Raw genomic sequence first — 16,600 nt, forward strand, 5'->3', positions numbered from 1 at the left:
AGCTACGACTCTGTGAGTAGATCGGGGTTGCCATCACTTATCTTTTGATAATGTGTGTGTGCTGGAGGTACACTAACAGGCCTGTCTAGGGGTATAAATGACATTAAGTGTATCATAATCCTGGTTTGTTGCTTGCAGCTGTAAGTAGGAGTCTTTCCTCTGAGCTTACTAAAAGCTGCAGCCTCTCAGTGTTACCTACAGGGTTTAGTATTTCCCACTGTTAAATATTTGCACAAAATTTGCAAACGTGGAACATCCCACAGTGGTAAATCCCAAAGTTTTTTTTTTTTATCCATTTATTTATTTTTTACACCCAGGAAGATAAGTCACAAACACAGAGTTTTACATTTATGTCTACTGCTCTGGAGGAAACTGTCTGTCCCTCTCATAGAACATCCCCCTTTTTTCTTACAGTGTTACTCCTTCAGCAGTTTTTACCGCACTGATCTTAGATCTGCCACCTAATTAAACAGAGCTGCTGATGCCCCGTTTATCCACGTCCTTGGCAGATCCAAGGTCAGTTCAGGCAGTCTGCTGTGAGCTTGAATTTTAATTAAGGATTACTCTTGGACGTAAGAGCAGCATGTCTTGGAATCAGCACTTTCATAAAGACATTAAAGAAGCTATGAAAAAAATCTTTCCAGGAATAAAAAAAAAAAAAAAGTGAGTGTTGTTGTTATGGTGTAATTATATGTAATAGTAATACTGTGACGCTGTGCAGACCAAACCTAGGATAGTTCAAGACACTTACTAATCTAGAGCAGTGGAAAGAGTAAATGTGTTCAAGGGAATTTTTTTGAGCAATGAATGAGGAAGTTGCCATTGATACTGCACTTGATGGATGATGTCCGAATAAAATATGACCCAAAGGAAGTCCAACACAGGCTAACTGCAGTTTCTGAGAAACGCACACTGTGAGCTTAGATGGGAAGTCAGCGGTTACATTAGCAATCAGTTACTGCGGCTCTCTGTTTGTCCTATTTGCAAGGGAAATGAAGAAAACCTGCAAACACAAATGTGGAGGGGCGGGGGGGATAGCAAGAGACACAAAGTCGCCAACAAGTAAAAAAAAAAAGACAAGGGTAATCACATGCTTTTAAAATGTTTTTGTTATGTGCTGGATTGAGTTTAGTAAAGCTTAACTCAATAATAAGAATATGATACCATGACTTCAGCCTGTTAATGGGTGGTCTATCTGCGCGATCTCTACATCTTTGCTTAACAGCTCTATGCGCTCTCCACAGCTCTTCCAAAAGCAACTCAGTAGAGAAAGAGTGGGAGATAAAGAGAAGGACACAAATAACGTGGGCAGAGAAATTTCTGTAGCAAGAGAAAGCCTGTCGGCAAAACTTTAACTAAGACAGGGGAGGACAGGGAGCGAGCTGAAGAGAAAGAAAGAGTAATGACGGCTCTCGCGAGTTACGGTGACACCAAACGAAGACGCGGGAGGAGGTGAGGACTGGAGAACAGGAGGGGAACGAGCGTTAGGAGGGAGACAACAACATGAGGGAGTCCCTCAGGAGCTGTGTAGGCTGGAGAATATAGGGAGCGTGCGAGGGGTGGATTATCACAGAAAAACATGGCGGAAAAAAGAGAGCAGTCAGCTTTGTTTTTGCGTGTGCTGAATAACGAACTGTGCATCATGCAAATGCAGCCATTTTCCATGCCGTGCATGTGTGTGCATGTCGAGCACAAGCACGGTGTTATGGGAAACTGTAGAGAGCTCGTGCAGCATAAACGTGAAGAGCAGTCAAAGTCACAGAACGGTCTGAAGTCAGGCTTCTGTCATGTAAACACAAAGAAGAAAGAGAAACAAAATAAAAGACGATTTGTGTGAAAACCAACCTCCTAAAATGGATTTTTTCCCCTTTTTTTGAAAGAAACCACACATATTTTTGTGAGCACATAAAATAGACAAAAAATCAGCGACAAGAACCAGATGACGGTAGAGAAAATGAGATAAATGAAAGAAGGGAAGGGGGGTGGAGGCTACTAACGTCTTCATTTTGTTTTCATAAGACCCTTTCACTGTCTCACACCTGCTCTCCCTTTAAGTGTCCCCGTGTAATTTTGGTGATTATCAGTTTAAGCTTATTTTATAGCTCTACTTGATTTAATTTACTCTGGATACAAGATCTGAACGACAGCTGAAATGCAGCACAGAGGCAGAAAGAGAGACCAAGGGAGAGACGTGGGGGAGAAAGAAGGGTGCTAATAAGGGAGAGGATAAACTGAAACATTTGGCAAGGTGGAAGGTGACAGAAACAGTGGTAAATAAAGTCAGGGAAGGATGCCAGTGGGGGTGATTACAGGCGAACAGGGGAATTTAGAAAGAGACAGGTCAGAGAGTACAGGATGCAGCCAAAAAGCAGTGCACAGAATACATAATAGGATTACAGAGAAACAGCAGGACAAAGCGCTGAACTTTCATGTAGATAATTCCTTTCTCCTAAGAGAGAAGAAGAATATATGCCCCTTAAGACAATTTTGGCAGCCAAAGATAAGTTGGCCAAAGCTTCTGCTTTTGGCTGACACGCACAGACGCACACTGGAGTGTCTCTGGCTCCTCCTCCAGGTGGCGGATACACATGAGGGTGGTCTACTCAAGGCTATTTGGGCTGAGCCCTTCCAGGCCCCATGGGTAAAGGCTCAGGCACCAGGCTCATGCTGACCAACCACTTCTCCAAGTGTCTGTGCCGTTATAAGGCTCTTATGCCCTGTGCCTCGATTCTTTTCCCCTAATAGAGGCCATCAGAATAGCAACTCACCTAGTTTTTCTTGGAGGTCCTGGGGTAGACCCAGGGCAGGTTAAAGAGATTACACCACTTGGCTGGATTGGATGGATGGGTATATGTCCCCCTGTATATTGTCATTCGTCACCCATGCTGCTAAACTGATTTGTGGGACAAAGAATTGAACTGAATTGAATTGAATTAAATTGAACTGAATTAGATTGATGGATAGGTGGATATGAAACTACACTCGAGCGCCCTCCTTTCCATTTGTTTTCCTATAGCACTTCTCTGTGATGCATTATACTAGGCACACAGTATTATGTGCAAAACCCATTATGTTGGTAATTGCAAGTCAGTCTGAGTGAGCGTGACAAATCCCTGCAATCAGTGCACATCAGCGTCTTAGTGTTTAATAGTTAGCCTTATTGTTATTTTTGTACCTTATAAGTTAACACTGAGAGCATAATAAACTTGCTGCCACACAGATATTCTCACCAAAGGGTTTCTCTGCATCTTAACTGCTTGTTTTTTATCGACTTTCTAAAAGCCAAACATATATTTAAAAGGGCCAAGCTCCCCCCATTACAGATCGACTGAAACAGCTTATCATCAGCTCTCCTTAATTTCTAACTAACGCGAGCAACGCGACACTTAACCCCTGTCAGATTTTCGACACAACACGACTCAATATGTGAGACATTTGTTGTGTTGACACCTTCAAGCGGTACGAGAAAACAGCGTCAGTGTCATACTGTAGCAGCAGAGATTTGCTGCAGCTCATTTGGCCCAATTTGCATCAGAAGTAGCAGAGATGGGAACAAATTGTGACAGACAGTGCTCGGAGTTAGCAGAGCAAACAGAGCTGTAATTCAAACTGTGAGTTTAAAGTAATGATCGTGACAGTAGAAAACATCAGTGATAGAAGACAGGAGCCATACGTAGACAAGTAGCAGTGACACAAAGATATCCACTGAGTGAGTCCATACACATACACACACACAGACACACACACACAAAACCAGGAGCAACACTTAAGTCCACTTAGAGCTAATGTCCTCCCACGACGACATGCTGACCTGCAGACTTACTGACATACTTACTCATTCACATGTGAACAATGTTCAGCTGAAAAACAAAAGACACACACACACACACACACACACACACACACACACACACACACACAGACAGTCTGAGCTAAATCATGATGAACAACATTTCCTCTCCCCATTTACAAACTAGGAATTCTCAAGAGAAAATAGTTGTTTACTACTAATGGGCTTTTCTTTCTTGAGTGCAAACACACACACACACACACACACACACACACACACACAGGGCAGTCTAATTGCTCTTGTTTGACTCGTGTGGTTCCGTAGTTACAGTAGGGACATTATGTCATCCCTACTAATCTCTGAGCTTCCACTCGTCATAACAAAATGACAACGGATGGTATATCGTGGTCATGTAAAGTTAGCGATGAAGGGTCCGCCATGAAGGTGCTTGGCGTTTCACAAGTTCATGCAAAAATTTCTCAGTTGACTAGGGATGGGTACCGGTATCCGGTGCCATTATGGCACCGGTTCTGACATAAACGTTAGTAACCAGACCGAAAAGCAGCGCACATTTCGGTGCTTTATTTCGGTGCTTTTTTTTTCCTACACTTTAGATTCTAGCCAATCATTTTACCTTTCCGAGGATAGTAGGCGGGCCCAGATACGTACGTTCTTTTAGAGCAGAGCTACAGATTAAAAATGGCCAAGGCAAAGCGGTCAAAGTCTGGCTGTACTTCACAGCAAAAGATGCAAACTCAGCAGCCTGCAACAAGTGCTTTAAGGTGATACTGTGATACTGTGCAAAGGAGGTAACACCTGGAATCTGATGAAACACCTGGCGACCTATAGCATTTTGTTAAAAGCCGAGAAATTTCATAGCTTGCTGCGAGACCTCACACCGTGCACATCTACTACGGGCGTGGTGCCTGTTATCGGACCCGGAGTTAGCAACATCCCCCAAAAATCCGAAGAGTAGAGTCCTGGCCCCTAGCCCTGCCAGTGTAGCAGAAATGATGACGGATGATGATGCAGCAGCAGCCGTTCTTCTCTGCGTGAGTAGCTTAATGTTGTTCGTGTGTAATTTACGTTGAGTAGGCTAACCACGTTATTACATTAATGCATGTAAGGTGAACCAGCAAGCACCGTCGTAGTTACATGAGGCTGTCTTCTTGTTTGATGGCAGATACTCCCTTCTCCCTGGCCAAAAAGGCTGAAATGGCCAAAGAAAAAGTGGAAAACAGCTAAATATGAGAGGTTTTTGGACAAAGTTTGTGTTTTTTCCATTGATTAAGCACTGCTTCCAGCCAAGAGTGATACCATATACGCCCTACAGCTGCAGAAAAGGCTAACATTGTTACCTTTTTACAAAAAAACAGCTGAACATGAGAGGTTTTTGGACCAATTTTGTGTTCTCCATTCTTTAAGCACCGGTTCGAGCACCGTTTAAGCACCGGCACTGTTTCAAAAGTACGGGTTTGGTACTGGTATCGGATAAAACCCAAACGATACCCATCCCTACAGTTGACTAAAGGTAAGACTGTACTACAGACAGTAAGCTGTCACAGTATGTTGACATGAAACATGAGTAGCAGGAAGCCTTTACAGCGAGACAGCATGCATAATAAAGACACTGGAGCTAACTGACATGAAATGGAAATGCAGCCATATTTAAAGTGATTCGAACAACCTGTGGTTTCCCTGCAAAAAGCTTTCTGTGAAAAGAGTCAGCAGCAAGACACTAAAGGCCAATCAGCTATCAATAATAAAGGCTTAAATGATTAAAATGAAAATGAAAACCTTTTCTCTTTTGAGGGCTAGCCAAACAAGCAAAGCAAATGTCAGCTTATAGAAATTTGTTGAATCTGGAGGACAGAGGGGATTTGTGAGGGGTGGAGAGTCTATAAATGGTGGAGGTAAGTGAGCAGTCAGCTTTATTTGTGTGTGCTGAAAAGTGAACGACGGAGTGTCCAAATGCAGCCATGTTCTGACGCAACTTTGCTTGGTTCATACGTTCACTGCTTTTCCTCTGTCGTGCTCTTCAAATATATAATTTCTGCACAACCAGGCCATGCTTTCTGTACTGTAGTAACACTAATGATCCTACCATCCCCATCATCCCATCCTTCCTGTCTACTTGCTCCCATTTTCCTTATTAGTTCTCTAGCATATATACCATTTTTACTTTGAGTCTTATTTTTGCTTCAGCTGCTTTTGTAAGCTGTTACAAAAGATCTGGTTTATCTAGCCTAGTCATAGTTTTCTGCCTCTGTCATCATCAGTCGGAAATGTAATGCCAAAATAAATATACGAGACTTCAAGTTAAAGGTAACATCTACTTTCTCAAATACTGAAACTCGACCTTAAACCTAAAACTTTCCCTATGACCTGTGACCTGTCGGTTATTACAAGGTTAAGATAAGTTGTCTACTGCCAGTTACATTCATGGTCACCTTTCCAGATACACCTAACCAGCATGGTCGCTGGTGCCAGACAGGATTTGAGAAAGTCATTAACTGTTGGTCTTTGGGGATTTTCCCACACAACCATCTCTAGGGTATACAGAGCTTCATGCCTCGTTGATACCAGAAGTCAGAGGTCAATGGCCAGACTGGTTCGAACTGAGAGAAATACAACAGTAACTCAAATAACAACTTGTTATAACCAAAGTATACAGAAGAGCATCTCTACAGCCGCAGAAGACCACACCGGGTGCCACTCTGTCAGCTAATAACAGGAAATTGAGCCTACAGTTTGCACAGACTCACCAAAGTTGAACAAAAATGGGAAACACCTTGCCTGGTTTGATGACTCACGATTTCTGCTGCAACATTCGGATGGTAGGGTCTTAATTTGGTGTAAACATAATGTGGGGGATATTTTCTAATGAACACTTTGGGTCCATTAGTTCCAAGTGAATATATTTTAAAAAAGAAACAGCCTACCTGAGGATTGTTGCTGAACATGCCCATCCCTTTATGATGACAGTATGCACCAAGTCACAAAGCTCAAATCATCTCAAACTGGTTTATTGAACATTACACTGAGTTCACTGTACCCAAGTATTACAGTCACCAGATCCCAGTCCAATAAAGCACCATTAGGAGATTCATATCATGGATGCGCTCCTTGCCAATGTGCAGGAACTGTGTCATGCTATCATCATAGTATAGACCAAAGTTTCTGAGGAGGATTTCCATCACTTTGTTCAATCTATGTCACAAAGAATTAAGGTAGTTCTGAAGGAAAAGGGGGGCACACCAGCTTTTTTACCATACAGATGCGAAAGTTGTATCATAAAATAAAATTGTCCATATCAGGTGTATCTTGAAAAATCTACTACTGCTGCTACCGAAGAAACACACGTGGTTATTTGCATAGAGAGATCCAGTCTCACTTCCTCTGCGAACTGCCGTGTAACCTGTCACTTTTGCAATATTCCTCATGTGCACTTTCTAAGATCCTGGTCTTTTAGAAAAGAAGGAAGTGTCATCATCAGCGCCATGTCAAACCGTTTGATTTCATTATGAGAAGACAATCATCTCATTACGATGGCACTGTTGACAGATGAAAACTTCATACATTTGTAATGAGATGTAGGGATTCTGGTTTTGGCAGCTCCGCATGTCTTTGCATACAATTTTGAGCCAGTGTAGATTTTTCTTCCATGCCTTTATTTTCTTACATCTGTGTATGCCTTCTTTTTTTACTCTTTGTTGCAGATCTGTTTTTCCATTTTTTCTATTTAATCTTTTGCATCATCCACTGATTATTTGCCTGTTTTGATTTTTTCCTTCTCTCTTTCTTTCTCCTTAACCCATATCTGGTCTTTATAACCAAACTATACTCTTTTATGCTTTCCCCTCTAACCCCTTCTGTTTCATTTGTTCCTGCCCTCCCATCAACAACAGAGAGCTCAGTGGAAGTTGCATTATTGATAGGCATCTCTGTCTGTGGCATCTGCTCCTTCTCTCACTACTCTCTTTTCTCCCCCTCTCTCCCTCATTCCATGTGTGCCCGGCCTGATGCAGCTTGGCAGGTACTTAGGCCAACATCAATCTTTCATGCAAACACCACACACACACACACACACACACACACACACACACACACACACACACACACACACACACACACACACATAAAAAGTGTGCATATTCACAAACAGCAGCCCTCTCAAAATGTTTGTGCATGGGGCGCATAGGAACAGAGGGTGGGAAAGGAAAAAAGGAGTGTAAAAATAACTTTTCCTCCCCTTGCCCTCTTTCTCGCCTCTGCGATTCTCAATCCAGAGGAGGCTCAGAGAAACGCTACACTCCCACAAAACCCTGATTTAGTCTCATCATAGCAATGCTTCCAAAATAAATAAAAGAGACAGTACAAAACCAGGTGACACGACGAGTAAAACGACCGGTGAAGAGGGCTCCCTGCAGAACAACAAAACCTCTACAGAAGTCTCACACTCTTCTGAAAAAACAGTTGCATTTCATTTCTACTTGTGCAGGCGCATGCCGTGAATTCTAACAGTGGAAGTAAGACCAAATCATCAAGTGAAGACGGTGACCTACTTTTCAGCATATCTAATGTTTCTCTGTTTCACTGAGCTTAGCCTGTTCATTGTCAGCTATAATCTCTCAACAGGTTAGATCTGCAGACAGACAGGAAGACATGGGGCAGAAATCAAGACAGCGTAGGATGCCAGTGGACCTGCCAGAGTGGCAACAGAAGCAAATAGAAAGCCTCTGTGATGGTTATCTAAAGGTGCTGACACCTTTTTGTTGCGCACACGCACACGTCACCAAAACACCAGGAAGTACACGTGTGTGGAGGGACAGCACTGCGTTTGCATAAGACACAGGCATAATCTGCTGTTTGAATGGCAACGTCAGTGCATATGCTATAAATGAACATAATCACATAATGTCGCCTACTGGAGTGAAACAGCCACAGCTGTCACTTTCTTTCTTTGGTGAACGAGTGTGTGTGTGTGTGTGTCAGCTTTTGAATTATGCAGCAATGTCAGGTAAACCTGGTGGCGTGGCAAGAGAAGGCTGCACTGAGCTCTTGCTCATGTTGAGAGCAAAGGGCTGTTTTTTTGTCATTGTTGTTTGTGTACATCATTCATTAGCATCTGTCAAATTCAAGTGCCTTGGATTTGCTAAAATGGATGGAAAACAGCATAATTAGCAATGCATCTTGAAACCAAGCTGCAAAGCAGCACAGCAAATCCATATATTTGGATTTGCCACTGTCACGGTTCTGATTTGGTTCAGTGTCCTGAATCATATTTGGAAATTACTGAGACGAGTCTGGACGTGTCACATCTGGATGAGAACACATCCAGACCTTTGGAATGGAGTCCGAAGGTCTGGATGTGTTGTCATCTATCACTGCATTTATATTCATGATTGTGCACTGAAATCTCAGACTCCTGTGTTCATGCCGTTCTTGCCATTCTAACAGCACATGCACACACTAATACATTTATCCAAATATGTATCCAAGCAGAGAAGCCCAGACCTCCCTCTCCCCAGCCACCTCCTCCTCCAGCTCTCGGCTGGCCTGGGTGGGGAACACCCAGGCCAGCCGAGAGATATAATCTCTCCAGTGTGTCCTGGGTCTGCCCCGGGGCCACCTCCCGGTGGGACATGCCCGGAAAACCTCACCCAGGAGGCGCCCAGGGGGCATCCTTGTCAGATGCCCGAACCACCTCAACTGGCTCCTTTCGATGTGGAGGAGCAGCGGCTCTACTCTGAGCCCCTCCTGAATGACTGAACTTCTCACCCTACCTCTAAGGGAGAGGCCAGCCACTCTTCAGAGGTTCGTTCTTTCGGTCACTACCCACAGCTCGTGGCCATAGGTGAGCGTAGGGACGTAGATCGACTGGTAAATTGAGAGCTTCGCTTTTACACTCAGCTCTCTCTTCACCACAACACACCGGTACAGCATCCGCATCACTGCAGTCGCTGCACCAATCCGTCTGTCGATCTCCCGCTCCCTTCTCCCATCACTTGTGAACAAGACCCCGAGATACTTAAACTCCTCCACTTGGGGCAGGAACTCATCCCCGACCCGGAGTGGGCACTCCACCCTTTTCCGGCTGAGGACAATGGCCTCAGATTTGGAGGTGCTGATTCTCATTCCCACTGCTTCAAACACGGCTGCGAACCATTCCAAGGAGGTCATCACCCGATGAAGCCAACAGGACCACATCAGTGTACAAATATGTATGGACACTGGAATTCTTCAAATATGTAATGTGTGCTGTTAGCTTCATTAAGAGCTTATTTCACCATTGCTAACAATATCTTGGAAGCCCAGTTATTTGAAGGGCAGCAGCTAAACTTAAAGAAGGGAGTTTAGCTGCTGCCCCAGTTTGTGATACTCTGAAGAAAAACACCACATACTAACCATGATCAAACAGTCCTTACTATACTATTATGAGAAACATAATGAAAACAGCAAAGTTAAGGTGGTTTTTTGCAGTAAAAACAATTCTCGACCTAACCTAAAAATTATAATCAAAGAGTGCAAAACCCTAAATATGTCTAAACTCTACAAATAAAGTTACATTTTTATCCAATTTTCCTTTGAAGGTTGTGATTGCATCTTCAGGAATTATCCTGGGGGCTTTTCTAGTAAGTATAGGTGCAGAGGGGAACATGGATTTGACTGACAAAGCAGCCTTAAGTCTTAATATTCTCTTTCCTACCGTGCTTCACTATATACTCGCTGATCACTTAATTAGGTACACCTTGCTACTACTGGGCTGGAGCCCCTTTGCCTTATTTTTTCATGGCATAGATACAACAACGTGCACACAGAGTTGCTGCAGATTTGTTCCACCACATCCTAAAGGTGTTCTATTAGACTGATATCTGGTAACTGTACAATGAACTCGTTGTCATGTTCAAGAAACCAATTTGAGATGATTTGAGTTTTGTGGCATGGTGCATTATCCTGCTGGAAGCAGCCATCAGAAGATGGGTAAAGTGTGGTCATAAAGGGATGGATATGGTCAGCAACAGTCCTCGGGTAGGCTGTGGTGTTGGTGCTCAGTTGGTGCTAACAGTCCAGGAAAATGTCCTAAAATTACATCATTTTGTGTTGTTTACGCCAAATACTGACCATCTGAATGTTGCAACAGAAATCGAGAGTCATCAGACCAGGGAAGGCCTGAGGAAACTGTACCCTCAGTTTCCTGTTCTTAGTTGACAGGAGTGGCACCCAGTGTGGCCTTCTGCTGCTGTAGCTCATCTGCTTCAAGGCTCCACATGTGCATTCAGAGATGCTCTTCTGCATATCTTGGATATAACGAGCAGTTATTTAAGTTACTGTTGCCGTCCTATGAGCTCAAAGCACTCTCACCATTCTCCTCTGACATCTGGCAATAATAAAAATTTCCACCCAAAGAACTGACACTCACTGGAGGATTCTCTGTAAACCACAGAGATGGTTGTGTGGGAAAAATCCCAGCAGATCAGCAGTTTCTAAAACACTCAGGCCAACCGGTCTGGCATCAACAACCATACAACATTCAAAGTGACTTAAATAACCTTTCTTTTCTGATCCTCACTTTGAACTTCATTGGGCTGTCTTGACTGTATCTCAATGCTTTGAGTTATTGCCATGTGATTGGCTGCTACATTTGTCTTAAAGAGCAGCTTAATAGGTGTACTTAAAAAACTGGATGCCACTCAGTTGTAGCTGCTTAGACAGATGGATTACTGAACGGGGGAGGTTGCAGGCTGATGAGGCTCTCCAGCCAGTTTTATTTTCATTAGAAGCTTGGCAGCATAAATTCCTGATAATTCAATTCAAATCACCAATTTTCCAATTTGCTTTTCTTATAAGTCCTCAAATTGTTTTCAGATTTCAGACTGGCCTTGTCAAGAACATAAGTGGAACATAACCACATAAAAAGTATAGTATTTAAAATAATCTAAAGAAAACTAGCACCTTCCCATGTGGGCTCATGAGCCACCTAAATGTTTTCCTTTCGAAAGCCAGAAAATGTCGACACTGAGTGATGATAAAATAAATGATCAAAAAAGCGGTTTAGCTATTCAGAAGAGGGAATGCTTTCCCATTCCTCGAGGTGATTCACAATAGTAATCAAGAGAAGCATCAAAACATCCTCCTGAGGTTCAAGTCTTTTTGAACTGTACTGCATTATTAAGTCCTGCGTTTACATGTCTGCCTAACAAAGACAACTAAGGTTTGTTTTATTGTATTTATTGTCTATCACTAATACACTCTCTTTGCACTCTCTATTTGTTAAAAGCTTTCAGCAGCCTAACTAAGTATGACCCAACCCAGCATACGTGGCCCCTGAAATCTGGAATTGGATTTTTATTACACAGAAGAAAAAAGGGTGGGTTTGATGGATGGATACTTGGAGATAACGAGGGGTGGAAAGCACTCGGGAAAGAGGATAAAGACAACTTTAGGCAGTGGGGGAAATGCGACCTGGGAAGAAGGAAGAGAAGTATGTGCTTGTAGTCAGGTGCGATCAGATAGCAGCTGCTCGGCATAAAGATTCCGGCCTATAGTGAAGCCAATGAACCCGAGAGCCTTAATTTATGTCTCCATTCCCCTCAAGCTAGCACTCCGGCATAAGATTTTATAATACTGATGTAACATTAGTACCTCGCCAAGGGCATCATAATCAAACCAGCTCTGATAGGAGGGGGGGGGAGCAAAGAGGCGCAGAGAAGACAAGAAACAGCAACAGAGAAATCGTTTTGTCATTTCCTGGCTTTGTCCTAAGATAGACCATCACTCCTTACATGGCCCTGTTCTTTTTCAATTACGCTGCGCTTCTACGTCTGTGCACAACCCAAACAGAGTCTGCTCATGGTCAAAGTCTGTCATTATTTCCTCCCCACCTCCTCTTCACTTCTCTGCTCTCTGTCTTCACTCCTGTCATTACCTTGTTTGTGCCTCTGCTCCTCGGTTCAGACTGTCAGTGTTTGCCTCCTTGATTTCCAATTCCGCCTCTCGTTACCCAGCCAGCTGTTAGTGCACTCCTTAACTCAAAGCTGTGGTAAAAAAGCGGCTAAGAATCTCACCCCAGGATCTCTCATCCTCTCTTTTTTTTCTTTTGTAACCCACCGCTGCTTGTTTTTCCTTCTTATTTTCCATCTCCTTCTTTTTATTTGTGGTTGTATCCATGGTCAGCTGGCATTTATTGTACCATTCCCAATCTTACCTAACCTGTTATCTTCTCACAAACGATACCTGTACATGCATGCTACACTCTAATAGTGGAAGTCTTGCAAAAAATCCATTTAAGAAAAAAAAGAAAGAAAAAAAAGACAGCTTGAGTTTCATGTTAAACCATCCAGTCACTGCATTACAGGAAGGAAATAAGACTGTGGACCGAATCAGTGCCGGATATTTGATGTATGCACGTGGTGAAATGATAAGTCTGATCATAGATTACTGAGGTGTAACGCAGAGGTCAGTGATATTACACTGTTCTGCAAAATACTGTCTTTGTTATCTGGACCGTATCATTTTAATTCCTCTCATATGACACTATGAGAACTGGGAATATGCTTATGCCTCTAATATTCTTTAGCACGACTCTTAAGAATCATTGGGTTTATCATGCATGTTTGACCAAGGTATATTATTTTTTTGTTATCTGTCTGATGTCACACACACAAGTCTTGAAATCCGCAAACATTCTGGCAATTTCTGGTGGCTTACTGCAGCTAGAGCCCGCTACTACAGTGTGAGAAAGTTACTGTATAAAATTGGTTTTCAGCAGATCTGCTCTCCAAAGTGCAGTGCATACAAGATTTAACCTACTACCTATATCTTTACATTCACACTTTTTTTTGGTTTTTTTTGGTCACCCACTTCTGTTTCCTCCTCTGTGTTTCCTCTCATTTGGTTGCCCTAGCTGGAAACTATCACACTAGGCCAGTGAGCAAAAGTAGGTTAGTGGCCTTGATTTTCACTTTAGCAATATTCCATATCTGAGCATGGAAATCAAAGTTCACACCAATAAATCTCAAACAGGGTCCTGCTTTTGAGCAGCAGGGCAGGCCAAGTAGGTCTCGGACATCGCTGTCTGCGGTTATTACAAAAAAGACAAAAATTTTAAAAGTCCTGTTTTGTCCCCTCCCGTGGAAGTGCCACAGCTATCTAGAATACTTCCCGACACCTGAGATCAACGTCACTAATGTGCTCGCATGAGTGTTTCACAGGTTTGTGACAGCTAGAAGCTCAGAGTCCAAGCTTGCTGCATGCAGGCTGTCCTAGTTTAAGCGGCAACACAAGTACTGCAACTGGGTTCTAGGAGTTGATTGTATAAAGCATACCAAATAATGCATCACAAATGAGTTCATGGATATAATGCTAATTCTTAAAGCTGACATTGGTTTATAAAGCGAGGAAAACGTTTGCAGGATTGTATAACATAATCCACATGAGCATACAATCACATGAAGAGACATTTTGCTGTAGTTTGCGACCTGTCACCACGTACACGTTGAGCTTTAGACTCTGAGAAAACACACCTGGTGCTGGCAGGGAAGATGCAAGGAATATGTGGGAAAAAATCATTATGTTCTTGGAAATATCTTTAAAGTTATATTCTAATATAAGCAAGGAGAGAAAACAGACTGTAATCTTACCACTGTTTTAAATTTCATATACACCTAGGGTGCATAATGACAGCTGGTAGACATGGACCAATGTACTGTAACTGAAATAAAGTGCAACAAAAATAACTTGCAACTGGAAGATGATCAGCTGTGCTTATTTACCAAAGTTCATTTGCACGTTTAGCACTTTGTTTGCTCTAATGCAGTAAAAACAAGTAGCAGACAGTCTGGTTGGATTAGTTTAAAAAAAAAGAAAGAAAAAAGTAGGAGGTTCCAATGCACAGCAGAAGAGGAATAAAAATTTGCATTATAAAATATTTATGGATACAAGAGTTCCTGAAAAATGAATTACTATGGAGCTATGAGGGCAAATTTATTGAGCCTCTGTAAACCAAACCTGGCCAGAAGTTTCTGTTTACTGAGCGTGATGTGAAATATTGGCTAGAGTAAAGTAATGTGTTAATATTTAATACTTCATTAACACACTTGGATGGTGGCAAAATAAATACAATAATAATATATGGTATAAACTATACGAGCTGCCTACTGTTGCCGAATTATAGGCACGAGGGAGGGACGCACAAAGTACAGAAGTAATGCAAAGACAGTTAATAATTACAAGCTAGAGGTATATCATTAACGAGCTACTTTCGTAAAAGGGTGCGAGCAGGTCAGCATCTACCTGTGTTGCTTGACATTGGCCATTAGAAATTCCATTATTATACATTACAACAGTGAGATGCTTAAAGGGCAGATGTGTCTCTTTCAGGAAATGGATAAAATGCTTGTAGTCCTTTCCGCGACTGGGTTGTTGTAATGATTCTCACTGCGTCACCTTAAATTTCCCATCATTTCCCAGTTAGCAGGAATACTTAATGCAATGAGATTCATCTTCAGGGGACCATGAACAACTGCTCTGCACTTAAGTGTAACGCAGTCTATCCAATACAATCCATCCAATATTTGTTAGGACATTTCTGACTGTGAAACCGGCCAATCAATGGCCCACTGACACTTTCATTGTTTAAGAGACCCCGCCAGTGTAGCTACTGGCCGAAGATGCACACCTTTGCTTTAAATGTATAAATCTTGACATTTGAAAATATGAGACATTCTCCCAGGTTAGCAACTAATCCAGTTTTTGAGTGAACACCTACTCGACTGCACATGTTTGGCTAGGTATGTTTTCTCTGTAGAGTTTGAATAATCGTCATAATAAGAGGTGGATCATTGACGGCCTGTTACATTTTTGGAGCAGATTCTTTAAAATTGCAAGATAGTGCATTGACTAAGAATGAAGAGCGCTTTCTCGGAGTGAGTGCCCTTCCAGTTTTAATTAAGCCCTCAGCCAGCAGCCAGGGTTTGAAAAGTTTTTGTCTCCTCTGCCTCAAGAGCTCACATGATTCATTTTCATCTCCTCTATGCATTAAACGCGGTAACTATGTCACCTCTAGCCCTGACTTGACTATGAGAGGTCTGTTCTTAGAGCCTCTTAACTGCGAGGTGTGCTATGTGTTTTGCAATAGTTATTATTATGGTCAGGATTTAAATGTAACATGTCATTGCCATAATCTGTTACTGTAAATGCAGGGAACTGTGGTGAACTGACAGCTGACCATTTTCGGTTTAAAGAAATGGCTCCCCAGGTTATGATTTTATAACCACATGAAGGTGAGGGTGTGCATGCGTAGGCAAGTGTGCGTAAATGTGTGCACACACGTGTAGAAATATGATGGCTTGAGCAAGATGCAAGCAGTTCTCCTCTGTATTTGTTTGAATTCACAAGCATCTGTTCACATGACACACCGTGTTATTCTTACCGTGTTATCTGGTCTCTTCCTTTTTACCGCTGTGACAAATATCCATCCATTACTGCATGTCTCATATTTGGAGACCATAGTGTATCTTAATGGTTCTATTACTGTATTTACTGTGGTCGCTGGCAACTGTTCGCCCACATGCTACAGTATCTGCATTGTCTCACCCACTCACAAAGGGTTTAGGTGCTGGTGGGAAGGTGGAGAGCCTACACTTTTAGTAGATAACAATAAAGCTGCTTAAACACAGACACACACAGACACACACACACACACACACACACACACACACACACACACAGTTCAACCCCATGAGGTTTCACTTTGATTTTCCTTTGTTTCAGGAATAAACTCCTGACACAACTTCCTATACATATTTA

The 16,600-nt window shown here is 42.4% G+C and overlaps 1 protein-coding gene across 3 annotated transcripts in view; it reads right to left on the reverse strand.

Moving 5' to 3' along the window:
* Positions 1-16,600, reverse strand: part of ankrd13b (ankyrin repeat domain 13B) — a 43,571-nt gene that overhangs the window by 25,711 nt on the left and 1,260 nt on the right. The gene's annotated exons all lie outside the window — the stretch shown is intronic.

Source organism: Neolamprologus multifasciatus, chromosome 14 (assembly GCF_963576455.1).
Source record: "Neolamprologus multifasciatus chromosome 14, fNeoMul1.2, whole genome shotgun sequence".
In the NCBI taxonomy this organism is placed as follows: domain Eukaryota; kingdom Metazoa; phylum Chordata; class Actinopteri; order Cichliformes; family Cichlidae; genus Neolamprologus; species Neolamprologus multifasciatus.